The sequence below is a fragment of the Bactrocera dorsalis genome, chromosome 2 (assembly GCF_023373825.1).
Source record: "Bactrocera dorsalis isolate Fly_Bdor chromosome 2, ASM2337382v1, whole genome shotgun sequence".
Taxonomy (NCBI): domain Eukaryota; kingdom Metazoa; phylum Arthropoda; class Insecta; order Diptera; family Tephritidae; genus Bactrocera; species Bactrocera dorsalis.
The window spans coordinates 66,510,147-66,530,606 of NC_064304.1; the positions used below are offsets into that span (position 1 = coordinate 66,510,147).

General features: G+C 36.5%; 1 long non-coding RNA gene across 3 annotated transcripts in view; it reads left to right on the top strand.

Moving 5' to 3' along the window:
- The window catches only part of LOC105233304 (uncharacterized), a 1,563,509-nt gene that overhangs the window by 1,152,524 nt on the left and 390,525 nt on the right, over window positions 1-20,460 (top strand). For all 3 annotated transcript variants that reach the window (XR_007421867.1, XR_007421866.1, XR_007421868.1), the window contains one exon: window positions 1,902-2,213. This is a non-coding gene — a long non-coding RNA (uncharacterized LOC105233304). The remainder of the gene's footprint in view (window positions 1-1,901; window positions 2,214-20,460) is intronic.

Genomic DNA, 20,460 nt, shown 5'->3' on the forward strand with positions numbered 1-20,460 from the left:
AGTCTGGATCGGCTCCAAACTATTATTCATCAATTTCCAACCCCAATCTTCAGGATTTAGATCATTGCCTACACTTGCTCTTGGTAGAACACACGAAACAAGTGTTGATAAGCAGAAGCAGAGTTGGAGGGAAACAAGATAACTGCACTCTCTTATTGTTTCTTGTATTTTGCACGAAACTAAAATATTTATACTTGTCTATCGATTCCATTTTTTTGGAGCTCCGTACATAGCAAGGAGAACACCAATTCCATTGGTGAGACGAGTTAATATTTGTAAATACTTTTGCGTCTTCACGTTTTTTGCCTCTTTTGAAAATCGCTGATGTCGTATCGCAGCCAGTTATCGCATGAAGGGATAATATATGAGGCTGAAATTTTGGATATGCAGTTAAATATTGTGAAGAATATATTTTTGTTTGAACTTGAGCTTTCCCAGGTTTAAAAAAAAATTATCTCATCACTAAGTGTTCGTGCAGTTAATATTATTAACAAATCTACATCTTCTCCAACAACGATAGTTGGATTGGTGCGACTGAACTGTTCAATTGCGGTTTCAATAATGAGGTGTCATTTTGAGCTTATTTCACAACAATATGACAGCTGCAAATTCTTATTGTGAGTATTAGCAAGAAACTGCTGTTGGTTTGTCGGAACAGTCATTGCTCGATCCAAAACGATATCCGACGATGAAGATGTTTGTTTAGCTCGGCGACGTTGTTCTGCAGCTTTGATATTTTTGTATAATTAGTGTAACCGTCAAATATTCCTCTGAAGAGTTTGTCCAAAATATTCTCAAATGTGTTCTCTCGATCTCACACAACACGATGTAACAGGATACCTGATGATGTAGGTATCATTTGCTCTTTCGATATCAATGTTCACACATTCAAAGAAATCGTAAATGACTGACTTCTGTGTCTTACACATTCCAATCACATCAAAAAGCTGTAAAGGGTAAGGGGCTAATCCGTACTCGAAGAATTTCAAGCACATCTTCAAATGATTTGAAAGATCTAGGCCGAACAGCAGCCACAATATAGTGGCTGAAATCTGTACATATTAATATCAAGTGTTCCAATTTACATAGTTAATTTTTCAAAATTATTTGTTCTAAAGAATAAGTCAAAGATTCTGGAATATCCCTATTGATATTTTCGAACATCTGAGAGATGGGGGATAATTATCATTGTCAAACATTATCGACTGAATATCTTTTTGAACGACTGCTGCAGCTGCTTCAAGTATTCTTAACCGCTCTTCCTTTTCATTGTGCTTTTTATTCTCATACCAAGATTTGCTGAGGACGTCATGCTGTTTGTCGATGAAGCAAATTAATGTTGAACTTCCTAATTTCTCAGTTATAATTATTCTATTACCATACTTTAACTTGAGTTTTGACTTAATTGCTCCATTATCGATCGATGGTTCTTTGCAAATATCTTTCAATTCTTGTATTGTAAATTGACAGTCATCATGATTTTCAATAAATGCAAATATTTCTTTCATCCCGGAAGTATTAGAATCACTTTCAGGACGACCTATTTTACCTCCACTAGGGGTTTTCAGAAACAAAGTGTAACAAGTGTGTGGGATCAGATGGTGTGATGTGGTTGCTTGGTGTACGTGTATGTGGGTGTCGATGTGTGGTGCTCTCATGAGTAATGTGGAATGTGGGTTGTAAGCGGTGATATGATGAAGGTGTGGTGTGGTGTGGTGTGGTGGAGTTGATGTGGTGTGCTAATGAGGTGGGTGTGTTGATGTCGGGGGAGGATCCTAATTTATATAGAGATATCTGTGTTTCGGTTCAAGATGTAATGAGTCCAAACGTGACATATTAATTAATTTAAATTTATCTTGCTTCTTATTATTAGATATTAATAAAGTTATTTTATTTTACAGCGTACAATATAAAACTAAAGATGCCATTCCAAGAAAACAATATTATTTACCAGAACTCATTTAAAGTGAAAATAGCACGGATTATTACAGACACCACAACGAAAAATATTCTTCAAATTTCAGTTGAAGTCATCAGCGAAAGTTTGGTCCTTCACATTTTCTCAATATCAATCAGTAATTGTGGTATACCATGCACTGCTGCCAAATCAAATGTTATGAGACGCCTACTACCATTTATTGGAGATACCATTACTTTTTTGTTTCCATTAATGCAAGATACATACTATACCCGCCGACAATTTAAATGTGACGGTAAAATATTTCTTTCAATTTTCTCTACGTATATAACATAAGAGTGTAAATATGTCGAGTATATTGTGTTTGTAATCTTATACAAGTATAAAATTAAATTTGATGTTGGCCGGATACGCCATAGATGTTGTAATGGCATCTTGTTTGTTTAGTTGGTAATAACTTATAATTTATTTCATGATGCCATCATTTTTTTACACATATATTAAGAAATCATCTGCACAAATAGTGCATTTAAAGTATGGAATCTCAACTCAATCAGGCCAATACTTCTCTTAACTCCATATACCTAACAGAACGATTTTCGCGGATATCTTAATAAAATTTAGTGAGCTTATTTTTCTAATAACTGTGCATCTTTGTGTCCGAATGTATAAAATGATAATTTTACAAATATGCGGTCGACTTTTCTCCATACTTTTCTATTAACATTAATAACACGGGTCAACACAAAATTTGACCTTAACTTTAAAGCAGTAAATTTCCATGTTTTAGGTCGAAATTAGACAAAAAAGATATATGCCATGAAAAAGTTTGCTTTTTTTATTTAGGAAACTGCTTTAACGATAGCATAATTGCATATAATTATTATACGAGTATAGTATTATTACTATAACTTTTACAAAACCAAACTTTATACGAAAAAAAGGTATTTTCTTATTGTTTTTGTTCATAATTAATCAGAAAATCATAAAATAAACTTTAGGACAAAGAACGAACATTTTTTGTTGAGTCGTGTAATTAGTAATATTGCCAGGAAAAGATAAATTCACGTCACATTTTCAAACATATGTTTGGCTTTATACCATATGTTGGATTCATGCCAATATGAAAGATATCTTGATCTCAGAAAAAGTTACTAGCGGGAATATTCTATTTATAATTTAATGACGAAAATATGTGAAAGTGGTCTGAGAACTACCTCGACTCTCATATATGTACCTCATATTGTAAAGGGTGATTTTTTAAGAGCTTGATAACTTTTTAAAAAAAAAAAACGCATAAAATTTGCAAAATCTCATCGGTTCTTTATTTGAAACGTTAGATTGGTTCATGACATTTACTTTTTGAAGATAATTTCATTTAAATGTTGACCGCGGCTGCGTCTTAGGTGGTCCATTCGGAAAGTCCAATTTTGGGCAACTTTTTCGAGCATTTCGGCCGGAATAGCCCGAATTTCTTCGGAAATGTTGTCTTCCAAAGCTGGAATAGTTGCTGGCTTATTTCTGTAGACTTTAGACTTGACGTAGCCCCACAAAAATAGTCTAAAGGCGTTAAATCGCATGATCTTGGTGGCCAACTTACGGGTCCATTTCTTGAGATGAATTGTTGTCCGAAGTTTTCCCTCAAAATGGCCATAGAATCGCGAGCTGTGTGGCATGTAGCGCCATCTTGTTGAAACCACATGTCAACCAAGTTCAGTTCTTCCATTTTTGGCAACAAAAAGTTTGTTAGCATCGAACGATAGCGATCGCCATTCACCGTAACGTTGCGTCCAACAGCATCTTTGAAAAAATACGGTCCAATGATTCCACCAGCGTACAAAGATTTACGTAGCCATTCAACCAGAAATGAGCCTCATCGCTGAACAAACCGAACACTGATTTTGGTAATAAAATTCAATGATTTGCAAGCGTTGCTCGTTAGTAAGTCTATTCATGATGAAATGTCAAAGCATACTGAGCATCTTTCTCTTTGACACCATGTCTGAAATCCCACGTGATCTGTCAAATACTAATGCATGAAAATCCTAACCTCAAAAAAATCACCCGTTATAATGATTTTCGTTATACCAAATTTGTCGGTCAGTTTGTGAATTATCTTCATAAAATTATGTCGAAACATATCCTCAATTATACCCAGTTTTGGTTGACTGTACGTTCCTTCTGCAAAAGCTATCACATGGGTAAAAATTAAGATATCGTAACAGCACTCTTGGTTCACGTATTCTAGGGCATTGTAAAAAGGTTGGTGATGGTGATCAGCGAAATAAGTTCATTGCCATGCTCACAAAATGCCGTTTATCGAAACCCAGTAAAATAGCATAATATATGCGTAGGAAAAGTGCACTGAATTCCAAAGAATTGTTATAAACTTGTATTTCCTTTAAAATTCACTAAAGGTTGTTATTATAAAACGAATTGAAATGATGCAATTTACTAAACAGTAGTTTTAAAACCGTTAAATATATATTATATATATATATACAATGATGAAAGTTATTATAAAATGACTTTTATATAAATTGAAAAACTTTAAATGTATATAAAGGCGGGTAGCGAAAGGGAACCGGGATGGTGCGATGCTGCGAAACGACGTCGTATCAACAAAAGGTGCGCGAGATCCTTTCTCTTTTCCTTTTGTTCTAATTAGAAAGTAGAAAGTCATCGCGTTTGGGTGCATGTGCGTGTAGGTGTGTTAATGTGTGGTGTTCTCTCGCGTGATGAGGTGAATGGTTGATTCGGTGTGGTGAATTGATGCAAATGTGATGCGACGTCGCTACTCATTTAGCCATCCCGGCCCCCTTAGGCGAGAATTTACCCTAGAAGCCGCTGTAGCTGCTGTAGCGTAGCTACAACGCTGCTGAGACCTGTTGATCGGCAGAATTGCGGCCTAAGCTGATGGCGTCGTGTTGATGTTGCCCGGTTTTGGCGCCAGAGACGGGATTCTACTGGAGAGGGTCCGTGCCGGCGGTATTCCGTCATAGGAGTCCTTTGAGAACGCCTGACATTACCACTGGTGCGAGGAGCCGGTGGGCGCCCGGAGTCGCGTTTGGTAGTGCGGTGCAGCAGTGTATGATGAGCCCGCACACAGATTTGGCAGCGATTATGTGATGGGCACTCCTGAGTTGCGGGGGAAGTTGCCAGACAGTTCAGGCAATACCCGTGCACCTGTGCCACCTGCTGGCGTTGCATCGGCGGCATGCCTTTGAAGATACCGCCGTGCGATACCCGATGCGGGTGGCGGCATAGTGGACAACGAATTCGTTGCAGATCCGCTGGTAATGCTGGCGTGCTTTGACGCGGAACCGTTGTCGCGGTGGAGCCTGTTGGGGTGCTGCTATTGGGGCAGCTTCAGAACGAGGGGCGGAAACTGCACAACGCATGGTTGGCGATGACGATGATGCCATATCCACGTCCATATTACTCTGTGAGAGAAATGATGATATTAGTAATATATTGTGAAATGTGCAATAATATGGACTTTTGTGCCTTGATATGTGGCATGAATAGGATGTAATTTTTTTTCAGACATTTATATTAAGTCTTTTGTGTCGTTTATGTTATTCGAGGTTTCGATTTGGTAAGCGGTTTATATGTTTTATCGATTTTTTGATTTATTAACATAGCGGTTTCGGTTTTACGTTTCTTTATCTTCGGCGGTTGGTAAAAAGCATAATTTGACGAGCGGTATTGTTGGCGTTACGGTTTGAGTGCGGAGATTAACTACTCGAACATGACCGTCGGAACCGTAATGAAGTTGTTTTATTAGGCCGAGTCGCCATTCCGTAGGAGGGAGACTATCATCTTGTATAAGGACGCAGTTTCCAAGCTTTGGTGCCTTTTCTTATGTAGTCTTCCTTCCATCGGCGACTGAAATCATGGTGGAGAATTTTAATTCATTCCCATCTGTTTAATAAGGATAGCGACTCCACGCCTGGCTCAGGTATGGCCGGAATGGGTGCACCTTTGAGAAAATGCCCTGGGGTTAAAGCTGTGAAGTCGGAGGGATCTTGCGAGAGTGGTGAGATAGGTCTGGAGTTTAGTACGGCTTCGATACGAGTGAGTAATGTAGTAAATTCCTCATAATTGAATTTATGGTTACCAGTCGTTTTCTTTAAATGGGACTTAAAGCTCTTTACTGTTAATTCCCAGAGTCCGCCCAAGTGAGGAGAACATGGGGGTATGAATTGCCAATCGATCCCTTGGGGTGCATATTTTTTGACAATTTCGGGGGATACTTCTTTCATGAATTGTAAAAACTCCTTTGCCGTGGCTCTTTGAGCTCCGACAAAGTTTTTTCCATTGTCGCTCATAATTTTTAAAGGAAATCCGCGTCGTCCGACAAAGCGGGCAAATGCTGCAAGAAAAGCCGCAGTAGTCAAATCCGAACATAGCTCGAGGTGTACTGCCTTTGTTGTAAAACATATAAAGACAGCCACATATCCTTTTCTAAATGAGGAAGCCCTTAGCATCGAGGCCTTTATCTGGAAAGGTCCAGCAAAATTAACCCCAGTGATGGTAAAGGGTAAAGCATAGTTGCAGCGTTCAGGTGGTAGGGCTGCCATTTTCTGCGTACGCATCTTGTGCTTGTACATAGTACACTGTTTACACATGAAAACGGTGCTTTTAATTTGTGGCTTTAGTCGCGGCATATATAACTCTCGTCGGATCATTTGTTGCATCAAGCGATGCTCACCATGCAGTGTAAGCTGGTGGAGATATATTAGAAATAAGTAAGTAAAACGGGATTTCTCTGGGATAATGATGGGATGTCGTTCATTGTAACTAAGGCTGGAGTTGGCTAGTCTTCCATTTGCCCGTAGTAATCCCCTAGCGTCCAGGAATGGGTTTAATACGAGAAGTGAACTTCCCTTTTCGAGAGGCCGCTTTTCAAGCAACTTTGATTTCTCTCTGCTGAAATAGCGAGTTTGTGTATACAAGATTAGACTGACCTTGGCATGTTGCAAGTCGGAATATGTCAGTTGTATGTAAGGATCGTTTGATATTCTTTTCACCTTTTGCTTAAGTTTATGGATGAATTTGTGCATATAAGCGACTACCCTTAGTGCTCGAGGAAATGATGAAAATCTTTGGAGAATATCATCCTTTTCTGGAGTGATATGAAAATTTTTTATGTTCCGACTTTCCGGAGGTATGATATTCCGAGCAGGAGACTTTGGCCAGAATTCTTGTGATTCTGTTAGCCATGTGGGACCGTTCCACCAGAGTGTAATGCTGGTGAGGTGAAGTGGTTGCAACCTCTTGTCCCCCGATCCGCTGGGTTATCTGCACTTGCAACATGTTGCCATTTTGCTGAGCCAACTAAGTCTAAGATTTGTGATATGCGATTCGATACATATGTCTTCCAAGTATAGGGTAGTTTTTCCAACCATGCTAGAACTAGTTCTGAGTCAGGCAGGCTTAGTGTCTTCAGAGGTGCAACTTTGGCTTTGGCTACCAAAAGATGTGAAGTTATTGTGCTATATTACTAAGTGCGTATGTAGACTGTTGCGCAATAAGCCTTTTCAGAGGCATCACAGAAACCGTGTAATTCTTCTTTAATGTTAGAGGTGAAATTTACCCATAACATGGGGGATTCTAATTTCTGACATAGTACGTAGGTTGTTAGCAAATTGAACCCATTTTGTTAAACGTACAGGTTTTACCTGTTCATCCCATTAAGTGAGATCTTGCCACAATTCTTGAATGAGAATTTTAGCTTAAATCATTAATGGCGAAAGCCATCCTGCGGGGTCGAAAAGATTTGCCACCGAGGAAAGGATTTGTCGTTTTGTAATGGCGGACATTGCAGAAATTGACTCAATAATATATGAGAATTGATCTGTTATCGCATTCCATTGAATCCCTATAGTTTTTGTTGTACTAGCCTTTTCGAATTTAAGGAAGTCAGTATCTAATAAGTCTTCCTTTTTTATATCTTTGATTATTTCGGGATGATTTGATGTTATTTTCTTTAGGGGAAACCCTGCTGAATTTAGTGCTTTGATCACTTGAGATAATGATTCGCACGCTATTGGTATACTGTGGCTACCTGATAAAATCCACATATGTTTGAGTTTGCAACACAGAAGTTGCTAAATGTACATTTGTTTCACAGGCTTTTGCAACTTCACGTATGGTCCTAATGGCTAAATAGGGTGCGCAGCTGATGCCAAAGGTTACTGTTTTAAGTTTGTAGTCGCCAATTTAGTATTAGCAACATGAGATCAGGTTATAATGTTGGCCCTGTGTATAATACATCATTGAGTGATTTGCCTTTGCTTTGAGGCATTGAACACCACTCGTACTTTCGTTGTGATTTTATCTGGTCTTATTACCCCATGATGTGAAAGGTAGAGAGATACCTTTGGATATTTTTTCATATGGTACAGTTTCTTCCATATGATTGAGGTCAAGATATTCCTCCATCACATTATCATATGCTGATTTTAGCTCATTTTTCTTCGTCAGGCGTTTTTCCATGCTTAGGAATTGTCGGACTGCTGAGATTCAAGAGTGGCCTAGAGCTATAGTTTCTGGAAAGGTGGATTTGAATGACAGTCGCACAACATAACGACCATGTTCGTTTCTTGTTGTTGTGGACTGGTAATAGGCTTCGCATGCCTGGTCATCTTCTGAAAGTTTGGTAATCTGGGGTATTTCTCCCTCTTCCCAGAATTTTTTAAGTTCATTATTTAAGTATTCGTTTGTGATATCTTCCACTTTTGTTGTAAAAGAATTTATTTTTTCCGTGACTTGGCCACTTATAATCCACCCAAAGATTGTATTTTGGGCTAACAATTTATTGGAGATTTTCTCTATACCTTCAAAAATTATTTGAGGTATTAAGTCACTGCATAATAATATGTCGATTTGTGATGGGATATGACAGTTGGGATCTGCTAATTTGAGATGTAAGCATTTTTCCCAGTGTATTTTATTTCCCTCGTAGCTTGGAAGCAAATTTGTAGATAGCTTGTGCATCTATTCGTATATCCGCATTTGGAGAAACTATGGTGATTGGGCTTATTTTATTAGAATTTTGAATAGTTCTTCCGCCCATTCCCGAAATATGAAAATTGGAATGTTTTATTGGCAATTTTAGCCGATTTTGAACCTTTGATGATATAAAGGATCTATGAGAGCCTTGATCTATTAACGCTCTCAGTTTGAATAAATCACCTTTATGTTCAATGGTGATGACCGCAGTGGGTAAAAGAATTTTGCTTTCATTTTCTGAATGAAGTGCTTGAATTTTTGCTGCTTTAGAGCAACTTGGTTGTTCTTCCCTTTTTTTGGGATTTGACGTTTCGGGATTACTTAATGTAGTTTTAGCGACTAACCCCGTGATTTTTTGAAATGGATTTTTCTTCATATTTTGAAAGTTGGTAACATGAAGCACTGAGTGATGTCTTCGTTGACAGTATACAAAATTGAATTTGCTTTCACAGTCTTTTGTCACAAGAGAATTCGACAGGCAGCTTATGCAAAGTTTGTGTTGACGGACCAGATTGTTTCTATCTGAAACGGATAATTTTTTAATCTCTTGCAAGATCTTAATTTATGACCTCCCTTACAAAGTTCACACAATGATAGCCATTGACTACTTTGATTTGACACGAATGTGTGACTTTTATTAACGTGTCTATTATATTGTATGTTATTACTGGCTTGGGGCTTAAACAAGTTTTTACTTGACTCATTTTGATGACTTTTTGTTTTTTTTTGTCTATTCGCTCAGCTATCTCGTATTGAGCAGTGAGGAATGTTTTCATCTGTTGCCAGGTGGGAATTATTTTCATTTTCACTAGTGATTGTTCCCATCGTAGTAACGCAGCATCACGCAGTGTTTCTGCGCAAATGGTTACTATCATAGGGGTCCAACTAAACTTGATCTGGGTTCCCGGCCACAGGAACATTTTCGTTAACGAAAAAGCAGACGAGTTGGCAAAGGCAGGAGCTTTCCTCAATGAATCCGAAGCGGAGATTATACCAAGCCCGCTAGGATCGATCAATAGACAATTTCAACAAAATGCAAAGAACAGGTGGAAAAACATTACAAAATGCGTCATAACTAAACAATTATGGCCAACATATGACAGGAAAAGAACCAATGACTTTTTAAATAGGTCAAGAAAAAGTATTTACAGAATAACAGCTACCACAACAGGGCACTGGCCATTTCGGGAACATGCATCCAAAATGGGTATGCCCTACAGCGACGTCTTCCGTGGCTGCGGAGTAGCAGGGAACAAGGAAACAATCTTCCACTTTCTCTGCGAATGCCCCGCTCTAGCACAGATCCGACACAAAACACTCGGAATCCACCAAGCACAAAACATTGAATGGATTTCCACCAAAAGCATATCGGACATAAGTAGTTTCATCGAAATCTCAAAATGGTTTGAGAGAGAAGGTGAAACGTAATAGCAGATACGGGAGGTTCTACGAATAGTGTATCAAAACTCCTACCTACCTATCTACTGTACCGTACGCTGCCAGAACGCGAGCCCAGAGATTGTTCACACTTTTTAGTTTTATATTCAAAACTGATTCTGTGATGTCAGTAATAGGGGAAGCTTGAAATCTTGTACAATATCTTATAAAACTGTCAGTTTCAGTGATGAATATTGCCTGATCTTTTGATCTTTTTTGTTTTATACTCTGCTTTGAGCGTGTATCTTCTGCAGGTGTGCCTTGTGATTTATCTTCATCAGCTTCATCTTTATCATAATCGATTTTTGAAAATATTAATTTCTTCGCATTTTTTTGGTGAGTATTTTGATAAAAATAAATTAATTTTCGGTCTGATCATCGTTTTAATTTGAATATTTTGTTAAACAAAATTAAAAAAACAATGATTACTGAGATAAAAATCGATTGTTTTGCTAAACAAGTGTTCTGATTGTTACAAGTGACATAATCACAAATTTGATATTTTGTGAAAAAAATTAAAAAATTGAGTGAATTTTTTTTTGTTTAATGTCTGATCAGTGAGCTAAAAATTACTTGGATTTTTTGGCCAATTTTTAATTGACTTTTGTCACATTTTCAGCAGATTTTCGTGTCTTTAGTCACTTTTCGAGTGCAGACGATCTCGAACGTTTCATTTTCGCTTCCGAACGGTAAGACAAAAATTATTTCGATTTTTTGGCCAATTTTTAATTGAATTTTGACACATTTTCAGCTTTTCGAGTCCAGAATTTGCTGGATTTCATCAATTTATTACTGAAGTTCTTTATTATCTTTAGTTTAGTTTCTTCTAAAAATGCCACGAAGAGCAAGAGCTGACATTGGACGTCGGTCGCGTAGAACGCAAAATAGATCAAACGAAAGGGAAAATCAATCGCAAGAACAGTGAGAACTAAAGATTGCAAATACAAGGGAACGTGTTGCAAGATCGGGTTCAGATCGTAGGCCGACAAGTATTAATCAAAATGTTCAAAGGCGTGCCGCACAAATCTACGTTAATGTTATGCACATAAAATTATGATGCGACAAAATCAGGAAAATCATATTTTGAAATATCGGAGACTCTTTCATCAATATGTCGTAGACATGTATGCAAAGATAGAAACAGAGCGTTTGAACTTTATTCAATTCAATCAACGGAAGTTGCGATCAGAAGAGTATATACATCTCCCCGATGCAATCAATAATGATGGAAATGTTGACAATGTTGGACAAGTTGTTATTTTACCAGCATGTAATCCACAATGGGACGAAATCAAGCAATATTTATATGAAGGGCAATCTTCTACAGACCGTCATGACATAACTGGACGAGTATTTAGACAGAAGCTAAAGTCATTGATGGATTTTATTGTTAAACATCAAGTTTTCGGCGAATTCGATGTTGGACGTATTCGGTGGAATGGCAAAAGAGAGGATTACCACATGCCGATATTTTGGTATGGTTAGTCAACAAAATAACAAGCGATCAAATAGATGACATCATCTCACCAGAAATTCCTGATCAGGAAATCGATCCAGGTTTATTTGATGTTGTTACAAAAAGTATGATTCATAGACCATGTGGTATTAGAAATATTAATTGGCCATGTATGAAAGGTGGGAAATGCACGAAGCGGTATCCCAGAGATTTGATTTCCGAGACAATTAATGGAAAAGATGGTTACCCATGGTATCGCCGACGCTCAACAGATATTACAGTTCATAACAGGTGGGTTGTCCCCTTTTTGCCAATACTATCAAAAGCATTCAAATCTCATATCAATGTAGAATATTGCAATTCTGCTAAATCGATTTAATATATCTGCAAGTATGTAAATAAAGGCAGCGACATGGCTGTGTTTGGTGTTGCAGAGAACCGAATTGATGAAATAACACAATATGAAATGGGAAGTGGGTATATCCGCAGCAATGAGGCAGTTTGGAGAATATTATCGTTCCCAATTCATGATCGAAATCCGACAGTTATTCATTTGTCAGTACATTTGCAAAAGGGACAACGTGTATATTTCACAGTTGATACTGCACAGCAATTTGTAGATCGACCACCATCAATTGTTTCTAATTGCGTCAAAATGATCAATTTGCTAAAACATTGCTTTATTCACAAGTACCAACATATTACACTTGGAATGCATCTGGAAAGAAATGGAACAGACGTAAGCAAGGAAATGCTGGAATTTTTGAAAGTGATGTCATTGGACGTCTCTGCATAGAGCATACCAGTCATGCTGAATGTTTTTATTTGCGTCTATTGATTCATGTTCGTAGGCCTACATCTTTTTTGAGTTTGAAAAAGGTAACGGTGTCACACTTTTCGTCAAGCATGTCAGGAATTGCATTTACTGGAAGATGATAATCACTGGGATGCGACACTTAGGGATGCATCAGCAACAGGTTCTCCTCATCAAATACGAACATTATTTGCTATTATTATTGCAACATGTTTTCCATCTGATCCACTGCAATTATGGGAAAATTTTAAGGATTTTATGACCGAAAATATTTTGCTTCGAATGCGCCGAATTGCAGGAAATAACTATTTAATGATTACACTTGAAATGTTTAATGAGGCATTGATTATCATCGAAGATATTTGTTTGGTAATTGCAAATAAAGCATTGACACAATTGGGTTTGGCAGCTCCAAATCGACCAATGCATGATGCATTCAATCAAGAAATAAACCGTGAAAAACAATATGATTTGAATGAGTTGACCACATTTATAAACTTGAATTTGCGTAAATTGAAACCAGAACAGAGACACGCATGTGATACCATAATGGAATCAGTACGAAACGAAACTGGAGAAATGTTTTTTTTAGACGCTCCAGGAGGAACTGGCAAAACATTTCTAATTTCCTTGCTATAAGCGACTATAAGATCACAGAGTAATATAGCATTGGCACTCGCATCATCTGGAATAGCAGCGACGTTATTAGATGGTGGTCGAACAGCCCATTCTGCACTTAAATTACCACTGAATATGAATGTAAATGAAAATCCCACCTGTAATGTTTCCAAAAATTCGGGAATGGACAAAGTCTGCAACAATGCAAATTAAAAGTGTGGAATGAATGTACAATGGCCCATAAGAAATCAGTGGAAGCGTTATACAGGACATTGCGAGACTTGCGTAGTAATGATCAACAGATATTTGGTGGCGCTTTGATTCTGTTGGCTGGTGATTTTCGTCAGACATTGCCTGTGATTCCCCGTTCAACACCAGCAGATGAATTAAAAGCCTGTTTAAAGTCATCTTATTTATGGAGACATGTAAAAATACTCAATTTGACTACAAATGTGCGAGTACAAATTCAAAACGATCCAACGGCCGACACATTTTCAAGGCAACTGTTGGCAATAGGCAATGGTCAACTTGCTGTTGATCGTGAAACTGGCTTAATCACTTTACCAGATAGCTTTTGTAATATTGCACCAATAAAAGAAGAATTGGTGTCAAGTGTTTTTCCAGATATTGCAGAAAATTATCGCAATCATAATTGGTTGGCTGAAAGAGCTATACTGGTCGCTAAAAATAAAGACGTTGGTCAAACGAATGCAGACATTTTAACCCATGTTCCTGGCGTGGTTGTAACATATCAATCAGTTGGCACGGTTACGAATCAAGACGACGCTGTTAATTATCCGACAGAATTTTTGAATTCATTGGATTTACCCGGATTTCCACCTCATCGTTTACAATTGAAAGTGGGTGCTCCCATTATTATGCTTCGAAATATAAATCAACCACGATTATGCAATGGGACAAGATTAGCGGTTAAAAAGGTCATGAACAATTTGATCGAAGCAACAATTTTAAAGGGGAAGTTTAAAGGTGAAGATGTATTGATTCCACGCAATCCAATGATTCTATCAGATTTACCTTTTGAATTCAAAAGACTACAGTTTCCAGTACGTCTTGCATTTGCTATTACAATAAATGAAGCGCAAGGGCAATCGTTGGAATTCTGTGGAACTGATTTAGAATATCCTTGCTTTTCACACGGCCGATTACATGTTTCGTGCTCATGTGTTGGCAAGACTTCAGTTCTCTTTATCTACACAACAACTCATGCCAAAACCAAAAATGTTTCTACGAAAGAGCTCTAAGATAGTTTAAGTGATACATACTCTAAGATTGTAAGAAACTAGAATTAAAAGTTGAATAATAGGGAACAAAACCAACTTTATTAAAAACAAGTGTTATTGCTTTGCCGTGCGAAGCAGGCACCGGGCTCGCTAGTTTTTTGTAAAATATATAAGGTGTTCAAATTTTCAATTCGCTGCCGCAAAGATTATTTATTTATTATTTTTGGAAAAAGTTCAATATTTTTTTTTTTTTTATTTTAATGTGACTGAAAATTGTTTGAAGAGTATCAGTATCTTCAGTTCACTCGCGTTTATTTGTATAAGTATTTATATCTGTAAACGAATCAAGAACGCGAAAGAAAAATACAAACGTAAAATTGTTTGTATGTATCTATTTATTATGATATGTTTGCATACCCGTTTAGGTATGTAATTGATATATATGTATATACATATGTCTGTATGCATATGTATATGTTATAAAAATGTCCCAGCCAACCATGAGCGGGTAAAACAGCAGATAATCACCGGGTAACATGGTGGTAAACGAGGTGGTAAACATATAGAATGTTTCTTAAGCCTGGCAGATATTTTACCTACTTACGTACGTATACATGTGATCATACATCTTTGTTGCGCTCATTCAGCAGTGTCATATAAAAAAGTATATCTATCCTGCTCTAATATCCCTAGTCGACGGTTGATGCAGGGTTGCATTTTAAAAAGCTGATGCAGGGTTGTATTTTTTAATTCCTACTTTTAAAATTTCAAACAAAACTTTTAAATTTTTAAAATTTTTATTTTATTTTATTTTTCACATATTCTCATAAAATTTTTATAAATTATATAAATAAAAATATATTACATTTAATAAATAATTATTATCTGAAAAAAGATTTAATAAAGAGAAACATTATTGATACCTGAAAATAAAAGAAAAATATCTGAAAAAAGATTGAAACAAAATAAAGGTTATTAATACCTGAAAATAAATAATAATTACATTGAATTTGTAATATCTAAAAGAAAAAGAAAGATTAATTGTATAAAATGATAATAATCTGATCTGAAAGAAAATATTAATAATATCTGAAAAAATAAAATATGTATATTAAATACAAATAGAATTTACTCTGAAAGCGAAGATTCATTAAATAAAAATAGTGATTAAATCTGAAAAGAAAGGATTAAATAAAAATAATAATATCTGAAAGAAAAGATAAATATTATTTGATCATTTAAAATATAAAACAAACATTTGTTTTCACATATTATATACATGGATTGTTCAGGCCGCCTTAAACGCATAAAATACATACATACGTACATATGTACATATTTATTTTTGCGTATTATATTGGACTGCGCAGTCCTATTTCAAACAACACACACTTTTTTCACATACTTACTGAACAATTGATATTTTCTGCTTCCGTTGGTATTGCTGCTGCTGCTATTTCCAATCCATTCTGATTTCCAATGCTATACTCGTAAAAACAAATAAAATAATTATTTGCAAATTATTTAAAAAAAAAATCACATAAAATTCACTTGCTTCTTCTTGCTGTACAAGCACGAATGACATGCGTTTTTCAATCGTTTTTTTATTACCCTTTTTGGGATTTTCTTTTCGCACTATTGACAATTATGTTTTCTCCTTCGCACTCATTCAAATAAATCAAGAAATGAAAGAAACTTTTTTTCATCGCATTTAGGTAAACAAAAAATAACCCGAAAATGTGCGTTGGTGTTAGTGTACAGAGAAAAAATGTGTAGTTGTATTGGAATATTTGTCTCAAGCGGGTAGCCGTGGTTGGCAGGGGTAACATATACCAATTTACTAATCGCACATAAATGAAAAATAGAAATAAATAATATAAATATGTCTATTAAGGTGTGTCATTCTGAGGCAACCTTTTTTTTCAACTGAAAAACAGGCTCAAAACTTTAGAAAATGTGTAAAAAAAAGTCACTCAAAAGATGAGCTCTTAGTATTATGTTCACGCGACTGCGTCCAGTAGGGATGGTAAACTCGATTCCGATTCTACTCGAGAATCGAGTTTTCTCGTTAAATAATCGATTTTTAAAAATCGATTTTCAGTAGTAGTGGATTAAGAACCGGTTCTTGACATTCGAAAACTCGATTATTTTACGAGAAAACTCGATTCTCGAGTAGAACCGGAATCGGTTTTACCATCCCTACTGGCCAGGGAATATCCGTATATATATGCATGTTTTCTTTTTTATATATGTATGTATATATTTCGTTTTCTTTTCGTATCTTCCGCTTTTTCTTAGGGTTTGAGCGATGCTTGTTGCTTTTATTTATAGCCCAAGGGGTATCGCAGAATTATCGCAACTCACTACTGTGCCCAAAAAATAATGTGACATTGAATTTATTTTGAAAATTCTTTATTTATTCTTCCAAATCAATGTCATCGCCTTCAAAGTAATCTCCTCCCGATGCAATGCACTTATGCCAACGGATTTTCCATTCTTCAAAACACTGGTTGTAGTCACTTTCCGGGATGGCCTTCAGTTCCGTCTTCGCTGCGGCTTGAATCTCCTCTATCGTATAAAAACGGTGTCCCCGGAGCAATCTTTTAAGCTTGGTGAACAGCCAGAAGTCGCACGGCGCCAGATCAGGTGAATACGGTGGTTGCGAAGCGATATGGGTTGAGTTTTTGGCGAAATGATCACGATTTTTTTCCAAAAAATTCAATGTTTTCGGTACCAGTCGAGATTTGACGCGCCTGAGGCCTAAAACATCCTTCAAAATGGTATTGGCTGAGCCTTTCGATATGCCAATTTCATCAGCAAGGTCTCTAATTGTTAATCGACGGTCTTTGATTTGTTGAACGTGAGCTTCGTCGGTTGAGGTTGATGGACGCTCCTCGTCTTCGACACGTTCACGGCCGGCTTGGAACTCACTATACCACTTGTAAACATTTTTTTAGACATAGCCTCATCACCAAAGGCTTTCTGCACCATCCTCATCGTATCCGCAGCAAAAAATTGATAAACCCGTAAACAAAATTTAATGCAAATTCTTTGCTCAACAAATTTCGACATCGCAAAAAACGAAAAACTCACTTTTAGTAGCTCACAAAACGACACGTATCTCAAACACTAAAGCATATTTTGAAATAAATTTGACATAAATGTGGCTGACAGTACTACCAACCTAAGGAAAAAAATAATTCTCCAAATCCTTTAGCTAAGCAAAAGGCGGGTACTGTACTTTTTTGCAGTTATTATTTTTTTTTTAGATATGCATATATCGAACTGTTACGAACAGTTGACGGTGTCCCGAAATACCGTCAAAATTGTACCTTAACATACATATGTACATATACATATATGTGGGGTTCGCTACCATCTTCCGTCCGCAATATCCCAAATAAGTGTGCCTTTTTACAATCCAATAGATTTATTATTTCACTTTTACATCAAAATATAGTTTCCCCTTGACAATATAATAATTTGTTCATATACTCTTGAGTTAAAATATAGTTTTCACTTTACAATTTAATAGACCTGTTCTTCACAATACAATATTCTTTACACTCTTGCTTTAAAATATAGTTTCACTTGTATGCTTAATACAACCGCCCGGGGCCTTCGTGATCATCTATCTTTTCTACTTCGTATCTATAGTGTCCTAAAGTCTGTTTTATCTTGTACGGACCGAAAAACTTGGGTCTCAATTTTAAGGCAGTACCATATTGGGTACGCTTAATCGCAACTAGCTCGTTAATTTTATACTGTACACTTTCTCTCCTGTTTTTGTTAAAAGATCTCTTATTTTCTTCCTGAATTTTTGCAATATTTCCCTGCGTTTCCTTTCGTTGTGACTCTCTTTCTTTATCTAAATCTCGGCCTTTATCTCGTCCAGCATCTCGGCTAATGCTGGCACAGCATTGACGCGCATTTCAACACCTGTGAGAAGGTGAAAGGGTGAAAATCTTGTACTTCTCGGCGGTGTATTGTTAATGGTTTGCTGAACTCGATCTAAATGCTTATACCAGAGAACGTATATTTATAGAGAAGGTCCAACAACGGACAAGCGTGTGAACTGTCAAAAGGTAACAAAATGCGATGGGTGCATTTCACCACAGCTAGCTAAGAAGGAGAAACTTTAACAGTGGCGCGTGAACAGAGCTGAGCCAGAGAACATAAAACATAGAGAAGGTGCAGGTTCGACAGCGAACATTTTGTAAGATTGCGACACAGAATTTCACCACACAGCTACGAATTCACGCTGTGAAATGTTAACATTTTTAACAGTTCTCCACATACTCAACAGAGAAAATGAAGAGAAATAAATGTATGTATTTTCGGCATGTGATGCCATAGCATGTATGCCCAAGAAGAGAATATGAAGAAACTCCCAATGAGGAATTTCGTTTTGCTTGTTTATATTTTGTTTCATTTTTGACAGCGAAAAATGTATACAAAAAATATTATGTTCTCTGTCACACATACCCAAGAATATGAAGAGACATAAATATACATATGTATGCATATGTAAATATGAATATAAAGACATAAACACATGCATGCATGCTCCTTATGATCTCCCAACAACAGCATTGTGATATTTACATGCTTCAATTTTTCAACTTGGGAATCGCAATGTATGCAAATATGTATGTATGTATGCTTTTGCGTTTGCCGTCGGCAATATAATATTGACATGTAAACATAATTATGATATGAGTATAATTTTGTATGAATGCATGCATAGTAATATTTATAGTCAATTTGGACTTGCATATTTAATAATTTTCTTTGATTTTTACATAATATACTATACTAATAAATATTTTTGTATTATATTTCCTACTAATAAAAATTAAATTTATCACAACAATATACATATACATATGTACATACATCATATTATCTTATGTCTCTGCACATGCTCATATCATAATCTTATTATCTGCTCATATGATTGCATGTATGCGCATGTGCGCGTTCAGAAAATCAAGTCATGATTTTATCACTTATCAATATATTACATGTGCGCGCATTGATCTGCATGTTCATACAGTCATATATACATACTTATATGTATGTATGTACATATATGTATTTGTACACACTGCCGAACAAATAATGCACAAATATATAAACATACATATGCGTACACATATGAATATGTAACCAACAAAAATTGAAGCATTGCTCTACAAAAACAACAATCGTCTAAATAGCAGAAGCATCACGTCAATATGGCAGCCAAATTAGCGAAGAACAAATGTAGTAAATTTTACAACAAAAACGATTTCATTCATAAACGCAGGCTCATATGCCACAAGCGACCTCGCTTCATTCATATAAACAGACGCCGTAACATCTCCCCGAGCATGCCTTTGCCTACAAGCGTCTTTTCGCGACGATGGCAAAAGCTAAAAATCATAAATTGAACAACTTTCTGATGCTTCTTTACAGAAAGAAGCGAGAAAAGTGGCAATATAGCTCTTGTCGATTTACAATATTTGTCAATTCTAAAATAAGTATTTTTCCGTGGCTCGCAAAAATCAGCGTCGATATGTATGCAAGTTCATACATATGCATACATATTTACGCTAGATCGTTGGCGAAGCTGTTACAGAGGCAAGGGAAGCGGTAACAATCGTTTGTTAGTTTCTTTCGCGTCTCGTTGCGTCAGTGCCAGACAAACTAAAAACAGTGCTTCGACAGATTGATGTGCTGAACACATAGACCGCGACAGACTGCAAGCGCCATCGTGACAACGGAGATGCGAAAGATGCGTGCGACACTTGTTATTATGAATGTATGTATGTATATATGTATGAGGCTCGCATTTGCTTTCGTAAACATACGGACAAATGTGAGAAAGAAATAATATATGTATGTACATATATGCCATAGAAATTCCACTGGTGCAAATATGGAAATGATAACGAAATAATGCGAATATGCATATTTC